Here is a 19,664-nt window from a genome sequence, read left to right on the forward strand (position 1 = left end):
ATGAAACAACCTGTTAACATGTATGTGTAAACTCTGGGTAGTGGGACTCTCATGATTTTATTTTACATTTACCTGCACATTTCAAAATAAACTTTCTAAAGTTTATTTCATTTTATTTAACATATACCAAACAAAAACATTAACTTCACTATGGCGATGGTTTCACTGTTATACAAATATGTCAAAGCTAATAAAAGCATAAGCTTTAAATATGTATTATTTACCAGCTGTAAGTCAATAAAGCTATTTGTAATTTTTTAAAGAAAAATAATTATTAAATTCTGATGGGAAAAATAAAGCTGAGGGAGAGTACCCCAAAAGACTAAACCTGGGAGAAGTGTCCCCTCCTCAAACCCGGAGCTTCTCACTGGTGAAGCGCTGGTTGCAACACACGCGATAACAGAGAATTTCATCAGACTGTGCGAACCAGAGCTGGTACAACACTGCCAGACAAGCAGGAAACCCTTCTCTGGAATGCAGGGGCTATGAGGTTGCTGCGCAAGTGTGCAGAGGTAGTCAGGACACTGCTACAGGCACAAGAATGCATAGTACGCGTGTGAAGAGAACTGTAGGAGACAATTCCCTGGGTAAAAGCAAGCCAAGGCTGGTGCACAGGCATGCAGATGTCAAGGCACTGCCTGCACAAGGCCCGACATAAATGGCGTCCACTTTAGAAGGGCCATGGCAAGGCAGGTCTGGACCGGGACTGCAGGACCAGTGAGGGCCTGTTTACTCTGGGCATGTGGCTGAGGCAGAGCACCACCAGATGGCCCCAGGGAATGGGGGAGGGGAACAGGACACACACACAGCTAGGAAAGGGAACACTAGGAAACTAAGAAAGAAGAAAATCCCTTCCCCTCCAGCACCCTGACCCCTTTAGCACCTAGTAAAGCTTAACATCATGCTCTTTGTAAAGGAGAAATGGTTAGAGTCCAGTCCATTACTGCAGAGAAGGTACTGAAGGGTGAATCCGGAGCAGAAAGAAAATGAATTTATAATTTACACAGTTACCTTTCTGCTCTTACCGGTATTTAAGTGAGACAGTGCTTCTCTCACTTAATAACAGGGAAAAAGGAAAGTGAGTACATGGCCATGAGTGTTCATCGTGGCCATTGGTGCAGAATCTGAAAAGGCACCCACAGTCTTTGACGTATCACTTATTTTTAAAAGTCACACAAATTTCTTATTCTAGTCTAGGTTATTATCCATGTATGTTTTAAAACAAAATATTTTAACTTACGCAACAACTGATTGTTATGCTTAACAGCTTCTAGGAGTTGCCCAAGTTCCTTGGCTCAGGTGACCCATGCCCCATCTTCAAAGCCAGCAATGGCATATTAATTCCTTCTCATTATCACTTCATTCCAAACTCCTCCTCTGCCACTTTCAGGAAATCTTGTGATTACACTGGGCCTATGTGAATAACCCCCAGCTTCCCTGGTGGCTCAGTGGGAAGAATTCACCTCCAAATGCAAGGGACACAGGTTTGATCCCTGGGTCTGGAAGATCCCCTGCAGAAGGAAATGGCAACCCACTCCAGTGTTCTTGCCTGGAAAATCCCATGGACAGTGGAGCCTGGCAGGCTACAGCCCATGGGGTTGCAAAAGTCAGATAAGACTTAGCAACTAACCAACAACAATCTCATCATGTTTGAGCATGTCTCTGTTTCCTGGCACAAGATTTTCTTGTCCCATCTTGTATTTTCCTTGCTGTAGCCCCCAAATCAGTCATTTCTCAAAGGAAGAGATCCTTGTTTGTAGGAATCTTACACTGAAGTTTCTGGTGAGTACAGAATATGAGGTTAACAAATTACTCTCAAATGATTAAGGAAGGAAAGAAAAGGTCCCTGTACTGTTCTAGAAATGAGATCATTTCAAAATTAAAATATACACATACATATTTTATATCAACCAACACAATTTCTTCCAAAACTCAAAACAAATTATTTGAGGCTTGTCTAAATACCAGCAGTACAGATGAATGAAAATTTACCAGCTATAAAAATCACTGTGATTCCTCTCAGAACCTGACAAACTGAACTCAGCTTTTGAAGTTGGAACTGCAAAGACTATGAGGAGAGTTGTAAAATACAGATCAAAGTTCTCGGCCAGGTAAATCCACCATTTACTGATTTAAGTTAAGGCCACTGTAATCAGCCTCTAATCCTTACACATTATTCATTATATTGTTATCTAACAAAATGTTTCGGGTTTTTTCTAATATTAAAAATAATGCTCAGTAGAAGATATGAAGACAATACTGATTACCCAAAGTTTAACATTCACAGATGACATGAGTGTCCATCCCCATGTGTTCTGGTTCATTCTCACAGGTCCCTACACACCCTCGCTCTCCAACCACCCAGCCGACCCATAAGGGCCCAGTTCACCCAACATATTACAGCACAACAGCAACAGCACTGTCATTGATATACTCCTTAATCAGATACCACAATTTCTTAAAAGTCTATTCCCTTATTCTGTATCACCCACATCATTCACACTGGTTCTACTTCTCTGATCCAACCACTACTGGCAGTTTTTTTTCCAATCCGTATTTTATTATCATTTTTATACTTATTGTATTATGACTTGTATGCTTTTTTACTTAAAGTTGTATCATTTTCCCTTGTTATTAAAACTCTTCATAAACATTTTGTCAACAGCTGCTGAATGTTACATTATATGGCTAAATCATGACTTTCTCTAACTATCCCTCAACTGTTTAATATTAAGTTGAATCTACCTATTGCAATTATAAATAATTCTATGATAAATATAAATCTCTTTCCATATTTCAGATTGTTTCCTTAGTATAGATTCCTAAATGTGGAATCACTATGCCAAGGAAACGATCTAAAACTTTATACATGTAGCCAATTGCTTTCCAGAGAGAATATTCCTATTAATATTTATAATTCCAAATAAATGTACATTTCAAACACTGATTATCCTTTTCTCATCTTTGTTGGTGTTAGATAATAAGTTACATATGCTATAAATTATTTTTTTAAATGTCTGGCTATGTATTTAATATGCATTATTTCTTTTAATAATTCCAACAGTATGAACAGATGGTGGAAGGTCTTACTATCTTTCCATAAATATAGGAAACTGAGAATTAGATAAATAACTTTTAAGTGCTTATAGCAGTGCTGAGAATATAGCAAGCACATTAAAAGTATGCACTTTCTTAACTAACTTGCCCAACAATGCTTACCTCTTAAATAATGGAGCTACCATTCAAATACAGGTGAGTATCATGAAATGCCAGCCCTTTCAGACCATCTGATTGCTGTACAAATTTGCACTTATTTAATTATGTGTAAGATTGAAATTGTTCATATTAAATTTGAACAGATGAAATTGTTCATAATGAAATTTTAAGGCTAAATATTTGAAACCCTCTTTCAAGGAAAACTAAGAAAGGTAAACTAATGTATATAAATAATAATTTACATATTCAAATCAGCTACCATTCCAAGGGCTTTCCTGGTGGCTCAGTGGTAAAGAATTCACCTGCAATGTAGGAGATGCAGGTTCAATCCCTGGGTCAGGAAGATCTGCTGGAGAAGAAAGTGGCAACCCACTCCTGTTTTCTTGCCTGTATACTGAATACTCCCATATTCCCATGGATAGAGGGGCTAGTGGGCTACAGTCCATGGGGTCGCAAAAAGAATCAGACACAACTCAGTGGCTAAACAACAACTATTTCCAACCTTATTTTCATGGATTTCTGAGCTAGATTTAATGATAAACATGGTTTATCCCTAAGGCTTTCTCCGTAACACCAGAATTAAGTTGCAGAAAAAATTAACTTTAAAAATAAATATCCCCACCTTTCTTTAAGCTTAAAGAAAATAAAATATTCTTATCTATATTATAATGACCAAGTGTATGTAATCTGATACCAGGAATGCAATAGCGTAAGTAGATAATCATTCAACACTATGCTAAAAGGACATCCCATACTACTAATATTCACAATAATCATACATCGAGATTAAAATTCTTTAGTGTTCCACTTCCCACTCTCTTATTTACCTATGTGATCCAGCTTATGAAGTTAAAAAAGAAGGTAAATGACCATTAAAAGAAGTTAATGCTACACACAAAAATCAGTCATGCTTCTACATATCAGCAATGAATAATCCAAAAGAAAACAGTTGCATTTATAAAGGTATCTGAAAGAATAAAATACCCAGGAATAAATTTAATAAGGAAGTGAAAGACTTGTACATAGAAAACCACAAAACACTGCTGAATGAAATCAAAGACCTAAATAAATGGAAAGATAACCCATGTATTATAAGATTAAATATTGTTGAGGTATTCTCTGGTGGCCCAGTGGCTAGGATTCCAGGCTTTCACCGCTGTGGTCCACGTTCAATCCCTGGTGAGGGAACTGAGACCCTGCAAGCCACACGGTGTGACCAAAAAAAAAAAAAAAAAAAAGACTATATATTGCTAAGATGGCAATACTACCCAAACCAATCTACAGATTTAATACATTCCCTATCAAAATTCCAACAGCCTTTTTAATGCAGACATGGTTAAGTTAATCTTCAAATTCATATGAAACCACAACAGGCCCTGAATAGTTCAAAGTAAATTTGAAAAAGAAGTACAAAGCTAGAGGACTCACACTTTCCAATTTTAAAATCTTACTATAAAGCCATAATCAAAACAATGTGGTATGGGCCTAAGGATAGACATATAGACCAAAGGAACAGAACTGAGAGTCCAAAAATAAATCCATAGTTCTATGGCCAAAAAGATTGGCAATAAAGGTGCCAAGATCATTCAACAAGGAAATAACACTTTCTTCAATAAGTGGTATTGGAACAATTGGATAGTCACATGCAAAACAATGAAGCTATAACCCTAAATTCACAATATGCAAAATTTAACTCAAAATAATTAAATGACCTAAATGTAAGAGCAAAAATGATAAAACTCTTAGAAGAAAATAAAGGAGTAAATCCCCATGATCTTGGATTACACAATGGATTCTTAAATATGACATTGAAAGTATAAGAAACAAAAATAAATTGAGCTTGATCAAAATTTAAAACTTTCATGCATCAAAGGATATTAATAAGAAAATGAAAGACAGCCCACAAAATGGAAGAAAATACTTGCAAATCATACATCTGATAAGGATCTAGTATTCAGAATACATAAAACATAAACTCAATAATAAAAAAGCAAACAATTCAACTAATACATAGGCAAAAAATTAGAATAGACATTTCTTCAAAGAAGACACACATATGGCCAAAGAAGCACATAAAAAGATGCTCAACATCATCAGTCCTTAGGGAAATGTGAATCAAAACCACAGTAAGATACTGCCCCACATTCACACAGATAGCCGTCAGTTCAGTTCAGTCGCTCAGACATCTTCGACTCTTTGCGACCACATGGACTACAGCACGCCAGGCCTCCCTGTCCATAACCAACTCCCTGAGTTTACCCACGCTCATGTCCATTAGTCAATGATGCCATCCAACCATCTTATCCTCTGTTGTCCCCTTCTCCTGCCCTCAATCTTTCCCAACATCAGGGTCTTTTCAAATGAGTCAGCTCTTCCCATCAGGTGGCCAAAGTATTCGAGTTTCAGCTTCAACATCAGTCCTTCCAATGAACACTCAGAACTGATCTCCTTTAGGATGAACTGGTTGGATCTCCTTGAAGTCCAAGGGACTCTCAAGAGTCTTCTTCAACATCATAGTTCAAAAGCATCAATTCTTCGGCACTCAGCTTTCTTTACAGTCCAACTCTCACATCCATACATGACTACTGGAAAAACCATAGCCTTGACTAGATGGACATTTGTTGGCAAAGTAATGTCTCTGCTTTTTAATATGCTATCTAGGTTGGTCATAACTTTCCTTCCAAGGAGTAAGCGTCTTTTAATTTCATGGCTGCAGTCACCATCTGCAGTGATTTTGGAGCCCAAGAAAATAAAGTCTGACACTGTTTCCACTGTTTCCCCATCTATTTGCCATGAAGTGATGGGACCAGGTGCCATGATCTTCGTTTTCTGAATGTTGAGTTTGAAGCCAATCTTTTCACTCTTCTCTTTCATTTTCATCAAGAGGTTCTTTAGTTCCTCTTCACTTTCTGCTGTAAGGGTGGTGTCATCTGCATATCTGAGGTTATTGATATTTCTCCCAGCAATCTTGATTCCAGCTTGTGCTTCTTCCAGACCAGTGTTCCTCATGATGTACTCTGCATACAGTTAAATAAGCAGGGCCTATTTGGAAACAGTCTGTTGTTCCATGTCCAGTTCTAACTGTTGTTTCCTGACTTGCATACAGATTTCTCAAGAGGCAGGTCAGGTGGTCTGGTATTCCCATCTCTTTCAGAATTTTCCACAGTTTACTGCGATCCACACAGTCAAAGGCTTTGGCATAGTCAATAAAGCAGAAATAGATGTTTTTCTGGAACTCTCTTGCTTTTTCCATGATCCAGCAAACGTTGGCAATTTGATTTCTGGTTCCTCCGCCTTTTCTAAAACCAGCTTGAACATCAGGGAGTTCACAGTTCACATATTGCTGAAGCCTGGCTTGGAGAATTTTGAGCATTACTTTACTAGCATGTGAGATGAGTGTAATTGTGCAGCAGTCTGAGCATTCTTTGGCATTACCTTTCTTTGGGATTGGAATGAAAACTGACCTTTTCCAGTCCTGTGGCCACTGCTGAGTTTTCCAAATTTACTGGCATGTTGAGTGCAGCACTTTCACGGCATCATCTTTCAGGATTTGAAATAGCTCAACTGGAATTCCATCATTTCTACTAGCTTTTCTCACAGTGATGCCTCCTAAGGCCCACTTGACTTCACATTTCAGGATGTGTGGCTCCAGGTGAGTGGTCACACCACTGTGATTATCTGGATTGTGAAGATCTTTTTTGTACAGTTCTTCTGTGTGTTCTTGCCACCACTTCTTAATAGCTTCTGCTTCTGTTAGGTCCATACCATTTCTGTCCTTTATTGAGCCCATCTGTGCATGAAATGTTCCCCTGGTGTCTCTAATTTTCTTGAAGAGATCTCTAGTCTTTCCTACTCTACTGTTTTCCTCTACTTCTTTGCATTGATCGCTGAGGAAGGCTTTCTTATCTCTCCTTGCTATTCTTTGGAACTCTGCATTCAAATGGGTAGCAATAGCACTAATTTTTTTTTTTAACTGGGAAAGAACAAGTGTTGGTGACAATGAAGAGAAACTGGAACCCTCATACGTTGCTGGTAGGAATGTAAAAGGGTTCAGTCACTGTGGAAAATAGTTTGGCAAGACCTCAAAAGGCTAAACATAGGATTACCATATGATCTAGCAACTCCATTCCTTACATATACCCAAAAGAAATGAAAACTAGTTCTCAGACAAACTGTTGTCAATGAATATTCATGGCAACAATATTCACAATAGCCGAAGATGCAAAGAACCCAAATGTCCTTCAACAGATGCTGTATATATTCAATAAAATAATTAAGCTGTAAAAAGGAAAGATTCATACATATAGCAATGTAGCTCGCAACAACCTTGCAGAACCTTGAAAACATTATGCTAAGTGAAAGAAGCCAGACACTAAAGGTCACATATTGTATGGTTCTATTTATATAAGATTTCCAGAATAAATGAGATCTCCAGTAAATCCATACAGACAGCAAACTGGTGCTGCCAGGGGCTGGTGGCAGCAGAAAATGGGTACAAGGTTTTAATTTCTAGTGATAAAAATGTTAGATAGAGAGTGATGGTTGCACAACACTGTGTGATTTACTAAGTGCCACCCAATCAGTAACCTCAAAATTGTTAATTTTATGTTGCATGAACTTCACCTCAAAAAATGTTAAGCAATTAATATATATAATACTTGTTATATAAATGTATAACTTACAAGGACAATTCTTTTTTGAAGGTCAAATATGTAAATTACAAGGACAGTGATTAGACAAATTATTCTTCAACATTTAGTGAGGTGTTTTACACCTAAGCAAAGCAGAAATTCAACTCCTACTCTCTTATGACTTGATTTAGAAATATTTACCTATCATCAGGTGGGATTATTTTTCCCTGAAGAGTCACTCCCTCTAAAAGTTTAACTGGATATCCTGATCATTAGAAAATGAGCCCAAACTAGAGTCATATTCAATCTAACTTCGACAAAATTTTCTAGCCCCTTAGAAATAACCCTAAGTCAAATTCTTACCTGACCAGAAGCTCTCTCATTTCAATAAGCAGAATGCCTTTAATTTTCAGCTGTCTTCTCAATTTACATTAATATGGCTATGGACATAAATAAGTTTTAATGTCCAATTATTTCAAGGTTACTGATACCCTAAAACCACACAATTAACATTGTTCCTCAGAATAAAAGACAGAGTTCCTCAAATAGGATTTATACCACTGAGATAACTGGAAGCAAGATAAATATCTTCCCCATGGATAATTCTCTTAAAGGGAATATAAAGACAGATATAAAGATGCCTGATCACACTGCTCCCTGCCTAAAATTCCTTAATAAACAACTTTTAGAATAAAGTTGAAAACTAAAAAGTTCATGAACCGCTCCAGTTCTGCCCCTTGCCATTCTACCTCAATCTCCTCTAACCTCTAACCGTCTAAACTTTCTCTTCTCTGCGCCTCTCATTATGTGCCTTCTCCGGGCCACCTCGGTATAACAAAACATTTAATTTGTTAGGGACTAGACGGTTTCAGATTTGAGATACTTAGCACCTAGCACAGTAATCAAAGGCTGTTGTAGAACTAAATGAACAACTTGTAACATCCTTTACTGGGGTCTAAAATATTATGGCTTATTTTTCCTTCATAATGGCAAAAGGGGAAACTATATGTTAGGCTACATTTGCCTTGTTTTTTAAAATTACAATGTAGTCTTCTTAGTAAATAACATCAAATAGGTAGCATTAGTTTTGTAGACATCTTTTCTAAACATCTAGTTTGTTAACTAAAAGCATAAATTCAGTCTGATTATTATTCAATGGAAGTTCATGATCGGCTCTGTTTTATCCATATTAATAAAGTGAAATGATAAAAGACATTTTGTAAGTCTTAAAAGCAGACTTTTTTAACTGGAAAATTCAAACTACTTCATTTTACAAATGAGGAAATGAACTGAGAGGTCAAGTTATCTATGCAAAGTCATCGAGCTACTTATTGGGCAAGTTGGGGAACACCCAGATACCCAAATTCCTTTAATGGTGATGCTTTCAGCTACAGTATAACTGTCTTTCCACTTCAACCTCATAGGCAATGCATAAGCCAGGCAATGCAATTCACAGCACACTTGTCTTTCTCTGTACCTTCAATCTAGTGAGCACATGGGGCCCTTAATACTTGTTACACTCAACTAATTCCTCTGTCTTTAAGATCTGCCCCTTGCCTTAACACAACTTCCTTCTCCCCATCATAAATATTTAATGAGTGCCTACATTTGCTGAGTATTAAATACATTAAAGTCATTTCATTAGGAAAAGGGGAAATGGGGAGACATGCATGAGTCAGAATGATGCAGTCCCTTCCTTTAAAGTGCTCTACAAAATTAGTTACAATCTGCTACAGTACTCTTACTTTATCTGTTCAGAATCATGATTTTATATTAAACACAGAACACAAGAAAAATCTAATTACTTTCAACTATTAAAATTAACCTTAAAGTAAATTCCATGAGGACAAGGATTTTTTATTTTTAATTTTTTTTTTTGGTTCACTAACATACTCTGCATGCCTAAAACAATGCCTGATATAAAAATACCTCAATATTTGTTGAGTGAATGATTGTGATAAAAAAATTCATAAGTAGTGGAGTCCAAGTAATGTTTCCAGCAATGGAGTAACAGATTATGCAAACCTTCCTTGTCTCAATGCTTGCCTAATGTCCAATTTTTTATTTGATTGGCCAGTTACTTGGGTCTTGCGTTACAGGAAACTGAAAATAGTTCAGAGATCGGTAAATTACTATACCACTTAATTTAATATCATGCCACTACCTAACTGCACCAAACTCTAGAAAATCTGCCAAGAAAGGAAACCACAGGCCGTTCTACTTAGATCTGAGCCCTTTTTGAAATATGCTGCTGCTGCTGCTAAGTCGCTTCAGTCGTGTCCCACTCTGTGCAACCCCATAGAAGGCAGCCAACCAGGCTCCTCCGTCCCTGGGATTCTCCAGGCAAGAATACTGGAGTGGGTTGCCATTTTCTTCTCCAATTCATGCATGCATGCTAAGTCACTTTAGTCCTGTCCGACTCTGTGCGACCCCATGGACAGCAGCCCACCAGGCTCCTCTGTCCACAGGATTCTCCAGGCAAGAATACTGGAGTGGGTTGCCACTTCCTTCTCCATTTTTGAAGTATAAAGGGCCTCCAGGCGTATTTCTTCCTGCAACAGGACAGAACTGGTGTTATCATCATCATCATCTTACAAAATGAGGAAACTGAAGCCAGTGAATGGGTTCAAGGATTCACAGAATTGCTAGACTTCCTACCACACCAAGTGGCCTTCTCCTCTCATCCTCCAAGCTTCTTCTCCCACAGTCTCGGCTTAAGTAGAATACAATCTCTCTAGATCCCCTCTTCATTGCTGATCCATAACAAGCACATAGATCCTCTGATTTTAAAGGTTTTGCTATTATTTAATTCAGGGTAACAAAGAGGGGATGACACAAAATAAGAAATCTGGAGATGTTACAATGCAACATACAACACGTGTATAAGTGTCTGGTACTATATAAAAATCACACCATCTTTCCAAATTATTAATGTGAGAATCCCTAGTCTTCAATGTACTGGCTCTCTTTTGAAATAATAAATGAGAGCCTTGCTAATTTTCCAAAAATTTCCCTCCCTACTACCTTACCCCTATCCTCCCAGGATGCAAAAAAAAAAAAAAAAACATTACAGGGGAAAACAGTGGGTAGAACTCTATCTAAAGTGAGAAATCTGCATTTCTGAGGGTCTTCTGGAGTCACATCTCTCCTGTGAAACTGACCCACAGGGGGACTATGGCTTTAGACCACTTCCTCACAATGTGAGCAACTGGTCTCTTCTCTTTTTATGAAGTACACAGAGCTCCCAGGTTCCATTTTACATTTCCAAACATCTGAACTAATCCTCAGCTCCAAAGCCAAAGACTGTATCATGAATTCTTCTCCTAAATCTCCTTCCACCACCAACATCTGTTCTTCATCATAATACCCTCCCCAAAATAAGGTCCATACTTCTGTGGGTTCCCAGGGTCACTTAACAGTCTCAATCTAAACCCTGCACAACAATCCCACCATCATCACTTCTTGCTTCAACCACTGTTACTAAACTCTGTGGTATTCCTATCTCCAGGCTTCCACTCCTTCACTGGACTTTGTTCCAAATTAGTATCTATAAAGAGGGATTCTTCTCAACCAAGAATCAAGTACAAAATCTTTAATCTGGTTCCTTTAAGGATTCCTGTAAACTCTATCCATCTATCTTTATACCAGCCTGTTCCTTAAACATACTACCTTGGCAAATGTTCTCTGCTTTCCTACTTCTATACCTTTGCTTCAGCAGTGTCCTTAGGTGAAATTCTTTCTTCTATCGTCCTCTTCCAGTTGCTAACAATCTTTCAAATGGCCACATCCTCAGTATGAAAGGAAAAGGCTGAGGCATATGGTTTATCGAACAAATACTCTGTCTAGAGCTTCACAAATTATCCTTACCCCACAAAAACATAATGGCTTAATAACATATTTTTGAGGAAGGAGCTGAGGAAACCAAGGGTCAAAAGAGCTTAACCAAAGTCATCCAAATCAGCAAGAATCCAAAATAACTCCACAGCATTTTGTATTTTTTAATAAAACATTATACAAGACAGGCTTTACAATCAGAATGCCTAGATTCAAATTTCAGTTACTCCACTAACAACCTGTGTGAACTCAGAAAGTTTTGTGCTTTTGATGCCTTCATTTCCCTATCTATAAAAAGAAAATCACAAATATTAAGTGCTTAGAATTGTCTGCCTGTAGTAAACAATGTTAGCTATTATGACTGTGATTGTTATCTATGTACTATGATATGTAAACTGACAATACTGATTATATGTTCTCATTGTTTCTAAATTAGCTTTTATGTAATGTAAAAGGATTATGAAAACTAGCATTTTTGATAAATGCTCAATAAATATTTGCAGAATACATGAATTTTGAAACAATGATTATCCACCATGACCTAATTAAAAGAAATGTCTATTAATTCTGTTTCTTCTTTTGAAAAAACTAACAATGCTTAGTTTCTTCCCTTTTTAATGTCATGTGAAATTACCATATGCAATGCCATATGGCAGTAATATGTCAAATGGTACAAAACACTACTTTGATCCAAACTCATTTTGACTTCTGCTAAACATTCCCAGATTTCAAAATGTCCAAAACCACACTTTTTACTTAAACATCAACCATTTAGGTCATACCAACATGAAATAAGCACACCATGATATTTGACCATGCTATTTCACATATCTTTATGGCAAAAACTATAAAACATAAAATGCCTTCCTATCCAATTTTGTTCAAAGACACAAACCTATCATACCCTTAGTCCTGCCCTTACTTTGTTAAAATTAGTGCCTGGAAAACTTTTGATAAATCTGTTACTCTGGGATGCAGAAAAACATCAAAGGAAGGGTGCTGAATGCAGTAACAGGCCCCTGCAAAATGCCTACAAGAAATGAGCTTTAAACAAGGATAGATGAGAACTTACTCCCAATCCTTCAATATTAAACGCTGCAAATTAACATTTTTGTCCACATGATTTACTGTTATACACTGAGACATGAAGCTTGCTGGCTTCAAATAAAGGCAGGGGTAAAAATAACTATATTATTAAAACAGTAGTTGTCATTCCTTACAGAATTAACTGGGCTTCTAGCCAACATTTCCAAAAAATAACAACAACAAAAACAACTACTTTGAGGCTTAACTATGTAACAGACATATTTCATATCCATTAATTATTATAAGTCTTCCCTTATTCACAGATAATGTCACAGAATTAGTAAATGGCAGAGCTGAAGGCTGAACCCAGTCTGCCTCCCAAATTTGGGATCCAGTGTTTTGCCACAATCCACAATAATACGGTATACATTTACATCTTCCTCTTCACATTCATACATTTTTTAAAATCTGAAACAAAAGCTTCACGAAATAATACTTACTCTTACTCCAGAGGATGTCCTATGCTATTTGTTTTTTTCTAACATTAATGTCAATGCACTAAATTAATTTCAAAATCCCCATGAGCCCTGCACTACACTTCTTTGATACTGCCGTTTAGTCTCACCTGACTCGTTGGGACCCCATGGACTGTAGCCCGCCAGGCTCCTCTGTCCATGGGATTTCCCAGGCAAGAATACTGGAGTGGGTTGCCATTTCCTCCTCCAGGGGATCTTCCCCATCCAGGATCGAACCCATGACTCCTTCACTGGCAAGCGGATTCTTTACCACTGAGTCACCAGAGACGCCCACCACATTTCTTATATACTATTTAAAGTTCTTTTAAACTGCTACCACAGAGTAGGGGAACTAAGATCCCACATGCTATTCAATCAAAAACACAAAAACAAACAAAAATACCTGCTACTCCAGCGCAGTTTTGTTACTCCAAAATGAAGCTAATCTCATAGACCCATTAAAATGTATCCCTAAAAAGACTAAATCCTTGAAAGCCCTTCCTTAAACCCTGAATTGACGTATCTCTAACTAGAACTCTCCGACAGCACACCCATCTTATTTATTTACATTGTATCAAATACTGCAGATGTTCTCCCTGGAGAACAACAGATCATTGTGGAAAGGAATGCATGAGTTTTCCCTGTTCCTGCAGCATCACTGAGGAACACTTGTCAGGCTACTTTGGAGTAACAACAAAGAACCTAAGCAGCTGCCCACGGTGCTGAAACTGAAGATGAAACGATGGTTTTGGAAATCTACTATTGCCAAATTAGGACGAAATAGAGGAATTTACCCAAAAGCTGACAGAGAACATTCAGTGATTGCCACCAAATACGCATGAGTGCTTCTGGGATCGCTTGGCTTCGGTGTTTGCCCACTCCCTCTCTGAGAGAAAGTCCTTTCATCAGTGCGGGTCAACTCAATAAGCGTCCCGGCAGAGCTGCCAACTTTAGGGGGCAGGGACGTGGTTATCTGTCCCTAGCAGAATCACATCCCACCTTCTATCGAGCTTCCGGGTGGGGGTGGGGGTGGGGTGGGGGTGGCAGGAAGGTTAGAAAGAAAAGAGGCGACTGCCCTCTTTTTTCCCAAAGACTAAAGCCTTCCCACAACTAAATTCAAGCGACTTCGCCCAGGGACGCCCGGAAAGAGACGACTTCCGGACAGCTTCCCAGGCTCAAGACACCTCAAGAGCGGAATGCAAGAAGCGAAACAGATAACCCAACAACTTTAGATACACACAAACTCATAGCGCAGGAATGCAAGGGAGACTCAGCCTCTGAGCGCAGGGTTTTTTATTTTATCTTCTGCAAAACAAAACTAAACTAAACTAATTCCCTCCGCACCCAGCCTGAGGAGCAGCCAAGAGCACGGCGGCGGGGCCGCCTCGGAGCTTCAGGGCGGGCGAGGGGGTGTGTTCTCCCCGGCAGGCCCCACGGGGGAAAACCTGCAGTCCGGCCGTCGACACGCAGGAGAGGCTCTTACCTGGAAGCTGACCTTGCAACACAAACAGGCAGCCAGCCGCGTCGCTGCAGAAGTCTCTACCCCGACTTCATGACTGAATCTCCGCACCGACCCCCACAGCCCAGAGTCGGAGCGCGTACGACAACACCGAAGGCGAGGCGGAAGTCCCGCCCCTTGCCCCTCATTGGCCCGCACCAGAAGGCAGAGGGAAGCCATTGGGCCATAGAACTGCTCGCTAAGGCTCCTTCCCACTCTCTCGCCGAGTCTGGCTGCTTGCTCGGGTCCAGCTCGGAGAGATGCCTAGTGCGTGGAGTCGCGTTCTTGGCCTCGTGACCGTTCCTCTCTGGAATGGAAGGGCAGGGCAGGGTGGGGCTGGCTTGTGGAGCGAGGCTGAAGGATCTACTTTTGGCGGGGAAAGGGATAGCATGGCCGAGGGGATTGGCTATGGAATCCTGTCGCGTCTCCCCAAGAGTGGAGGCCGTGGGTCAGGAGGGGATCGGACCGAGCGGCCAGAGCTGGCTGGCCTAGTCCGTTGGGGCTGTTTGGGCCGAAGCAGCCCGAGACCCAGCTGGCGGGCTCCCCCTGGGCGGGCCTGCTCTGGAGCCATCGCGACTCTCCTGTGCCGCACTCACCGGACCAGTGCAAGAGGCGAGGACGAGGCCTTATCCCTTCTGCACCGCGTCCAGGCCGAGATCTAGAAGAATGGAACCAAGGCCAGCGTCTTAGAGTCCCGGTCGCCCTGTTAGAGGAGCGAGCAGCCCTTGGGCTGAACACTAGTCCCCCGATGCCAGAGTGGAAACCGTGCTGACGTCTGTGCTTTGGGTCTGACACGCGCCATCCCCGAGACTCAACAAAAGTCAAACCGTGTGATTAAACCCTAGGTCAGCCTTTTAAAACCCTTCTTTCCTTTAATAAACAACAACAACAAAAATGTTGCCTTCTGATAAGACTTCCTTGCCCCAAGTACTCCGGTTTTAAACCAAGCTACTTTTAAACTTGAATTATCCGGATTGAAACATCCAACATCCACGCTGATGAGCCAGTTAACAGCTAGACACTGTAGAGGTAATGTGGGCTTACTGCAAGGGTTGCAAAGAGTTATGATCTAGAATGCCAGGGATTCTGGCACTGCTTCTGCTTTAAAATAAGGCGCCTCTAAGAGCCAGTGACAGTCTTCACTTCCTTCAACCTCACTTTTAGAAAAAGGAGAGTCGAGAAGGAGTTATTACCTGGAGCACCTGCAGAATACCCTTGGCTGCAGCTTGTTACCTGGATTGCTCTGGGGAGACCTGAGGAACAGGAGGACTCCCTGTTGTATATCCTTTTGTGCCTTTCAACTTTTGTACCTTTTGAGTATTACCCACTCAAAATTTAAATAAAGGTCATCAAAGGTACTTTCCTCTTCAGTGTATCCCTAACTATACATTCTATATATTCTTAGATTCTCATCAGTTGTAAAGACATTCAATACTTAATAAATAGTCCTGCCTTTAAGAAAGTTATAAGGAAACAGTCAGAATGGAGAACAGTGTTATGAAGGCTAGTGTAATAGGTGTAATTATAGTTAGAATATCCTGTAAGCATTTTTTCATCAAATTATCTCAATCTGGCTTTATATTAAATCCGAGATTCCTTGCATGACATCAAGAAAAGTAAAAAATAAAGCCCACATTTTACAGGTTAAAAAGAATAGCTTTGGTCATTCCTTAAATAAAGACACACTGGGAGATTTCCCTGATGGTGCAGTGGCTAAGACTGCACTCCCTTTGTTGGGGGCTGGGATCCCTTGTCAGGGAATTAGATCCCACATGCCACAGCTAAGGCCTAATGCAGCCAAATAAATATTTTTTAAAAATAAAGACACACTGGATACAGAACATTTTAATCTGACTTTATTGTGCTCTTCAAATCACAATAGATATAGTTCTTTCAGTTACAAACAAGGTAATGTGTTATTCTGCAATTAGGCAAATGAATTGTGCTTCATCCTACAGAAGCATTTATTCTCCCCATTGTGTTGAATGAAGGCAAACTAGAAGAAAGTAGATTGGAAAAATGTACTAATTTTTTAAAGTAGGTTAGACAGTAAGGTTGGTAAACATCTTAATTATGGTTTTCCAGATCATGAAGGGTTAATGTGGCACCTGATATTAATAGCCACTAATTAGCTCCTTACATAGACAAAAGAAAAATCAGACGCTGATGTTTTTTATTTTTTATATCCTCCTAAAAGTACAAACAACATATAAAACTGTAGAATTTCCTAACTCCAATAACTGTATGGAGAAGGAAATGGCAACCCACTCCAGTATTCTTGCCTAGAGAATCCCATGGACAGAGGAGCCTCTCAGGCTACAGTCCATGGGGTCACAAAGAGTCAGACACCACTTAGCGACTAAACAAAATATAGTGTAAGACAGCAACAACTAAAAAGACAAGATACCCAACAACCTAATTGTCTAAAAGGGTTTAGAAGTAGTTTTTCCTAAATAATGAAAATGATGCAGGCAGTTTTCTTTAATCACTAAGATCAACTAGAGACATTAAAATTACTCTAGTTGTTATTATATTTAGAATCAGAAAAAAAGTAATTTTTTATTCAGATAAAAAGATTTTGAAAAGAAGAAAGTAAAATTATTACCGTGATAGAAGAAAGGATTAGAATCCATTGCTATTGTTGTTGTTCATTAGCTAAGTCATGTGACCCTATGGACTGTAGCCCGCCAGGCTCCTCTGTCCAAGGGATTTCCCAGACAAGAATACTGAAAGGGCTTGCCATTTCCTCCGCCAGGGGATCTTCCCCACCCAGGGATTGAACCCGAGTCTCCTGCCTTGGTAGGTGGATTCTTTACTACTGAGCAACCTGGGAAGTCCATAAAGCATCCATAGGAATCCATATATGTATGGACTATCCGCATTTGAAAAAGTACTAAACAGGACTTCTAAAAATTGTTTTAGCAAATTTTTAGCCAAAGATTAGAAAGTCTCCCATTTCTTTACCAAATTCTAAACTAATTAATAAGTTAATCTTATAAATGAAGAAAAGTTTAGAACACACACACAAACAGGTATTAAAGTTATTTCAATAAGTTTATTTTCAAGGATTTAAGAAAGGTCAGACCCCAAAAAAGTTCTATTTAAATATAAATGCCTTAAAAAACAATCTGGTCATTGTTTCCCTTAAGATGAGTTGCAGATGACTGACATACAATTTCAACTTTTCCTTTCTTAGTTGGGTCATTGAGAAGCAGTCTTCCTTCATTTGCTAAAAAAATTATCACAAAAATAAGTACACAAAAATTCAGATGACATAATGTAATATAAAGATGTATGAACTCAGGAATATGGATCAAGACAGTTATTTGGGGAAACAATTTGGTATTATCTGAGAAAAGACTGGAAAGTAATATTTCCTATGACACAATAATTCCTATCTAGGTGTCCCTAAAGAAGCAAAAATTAAATTCATAACTAGGTTCATTGTGGGGAAATTTAAAGAAAAAAAATAGACATTCTAAAATAAACAGAAAGAAAAATGAAATGCAAAGGAATGGCAACTGGCTTCCCAATAGGCACACAAGAAACCAGGAGTCAATGAAATAATATCCTCAAATACTAAAATAAATAGTTAACAATTATCAACCTAGAATTTATTGTGTCAAATTAAGCCATCGTTTAAAAATGAGGGCAGAGGCTTCCCTGGTGACTAGTGGTAAAGAATCCGCCTATCAATGCAGGAGACATGGGTTCGATCCCTGATCTGGGAAGATTCCATATGCCGCTGTTATGCCCAAGTCGCGAAATCTCCCAGTGACCACCAGGCAGCCAATATCCGATGCAAAAGCAAGAGAGTTTTTATTACCAAGCTCGAGCTGGAGCTCCCACCGTTACCGACTCAGCGGGTAAGGAGAGGAGTCCCGAACTTTAGGTTACATTGCCTATACAGGGTATTCTCCCGCGAAAAATTCGAAAAACGGGAGTTTCCAGGCTGGGAGACGTCTAATTGGTTACCTTCTGTGGAAGGATTAGGTGTTGGGTTCGGATTGGTTTTCATTTCCCCGGGCTGGCCACGGGTTCTGATTGGTTCCCATTTCCCGGGCTTAATTCGAATTTCTCAGGCAGGTCGTAAGTCCTGAATGTGAAGTCAGGAGATCCTGATCCTAAAGTCAGGAGATCCTGATCTGGGATCTGATTGGCTCGCAGGTGGTGCGGTGAGGTCAGGGGATTTCCAAAGACTCTTTCCTCAGAACTCTAGAATGGAGTCTTTTATTTTATTATTTTTTGTGTGTGTGGCAAAATGGAGCGGCTTAGGCTTTTCACCACGAGGTTGCTAAGCCTGTGCACCACAACTACTGAAGTCTGCACTCTAGAGCCTATGCTCTACAAAAGAAACCACTGAGATTAGCCCACGCATTGCAAATTGAGAGTAGCCTCTGCTCACTGCAACTAGAGAAAATCCCATGCAGCAATAAAGACCCAGCACAGCCAAAAATAAACAAATAAAATTATAATAAATAAATAGCCCTTTTAAAAAAACTGAACAAAGACAATACAGGTAAAGAAAAATCATAGGCCAATCTCACTTTGAATGAATATTGCTAAAATCCCAAATAAAACATTAGCATACTAAAACTAGCAAAGCTTTAAAAATAAATACTATGACCAAACAATGTTGAATTTAAGCTAACAGTATAAAATTGATTGGTACGATTCACCACATTAATATATTTAAACTGAAAAGTTTATCTTAATATATGCAGAACAATCATTTGAGAATTAAAGGAGGGACCTATATTGTACAAAATTGTCAAAGAAACTTTCTGAAAAGCTGACATAAGTCAAAATTTAAAGAACAAAACTTCACAGGAACCAATTCTGATCAACTTAAGTTTTAAAAAAAAGGCACTTTACTTGAAGAATATGACAATACTTACAGGATTAAAGGGATGCCTGAAGTACAGTCTTATAAAGATCAATAAC

General features: G+C 39.1%; 1 protein-coding gene across 6 annotated transcripts in view; it reads right to left on the reverse strand.

The window, feature by feature from the left end:
- Positions 1–15,388, reverse strand: part of RNF13 (ring finger protein 13) — a 131,607-nt gene extending 116,219 nt beyond the window's left edge. For 2 of the 6 annotated variants that reach the window (XM_069562870.1, XM_069562838.1), the window contains exon 1: positions 14,706–14,839. The gene's annotated coding sequence lies outside the window, so the exon portion shown is untranslated. Of the gene's footprint in view, positions 1–14,705 lie in introns of all 6 variants that reach the window. The other 4 variants (XM_069562829.1, XM_069562855.1, XM_069562847.1 and 1 more) reach the window with 4 other exon arrangements.
- Positions 15,389–19,664: the final 4,276 nt, after the last annotated feature.

Source organism: Ovis canadensis, chromosome 1, assembly GCF_042477335.2.
Source record: "Ovis canadensis isolate MfBH-ARS-UI-01 breed Bighorn chromosome 1, ARS-UI_OviCan_v2, whole genome shotgun sequence".
Taxonomy (NCBI): Eukaryota; Metazoa; Chordata; class Mammalia; order Artiodactyla; family Bovidae; genus Ovis; species Ovis canadensis.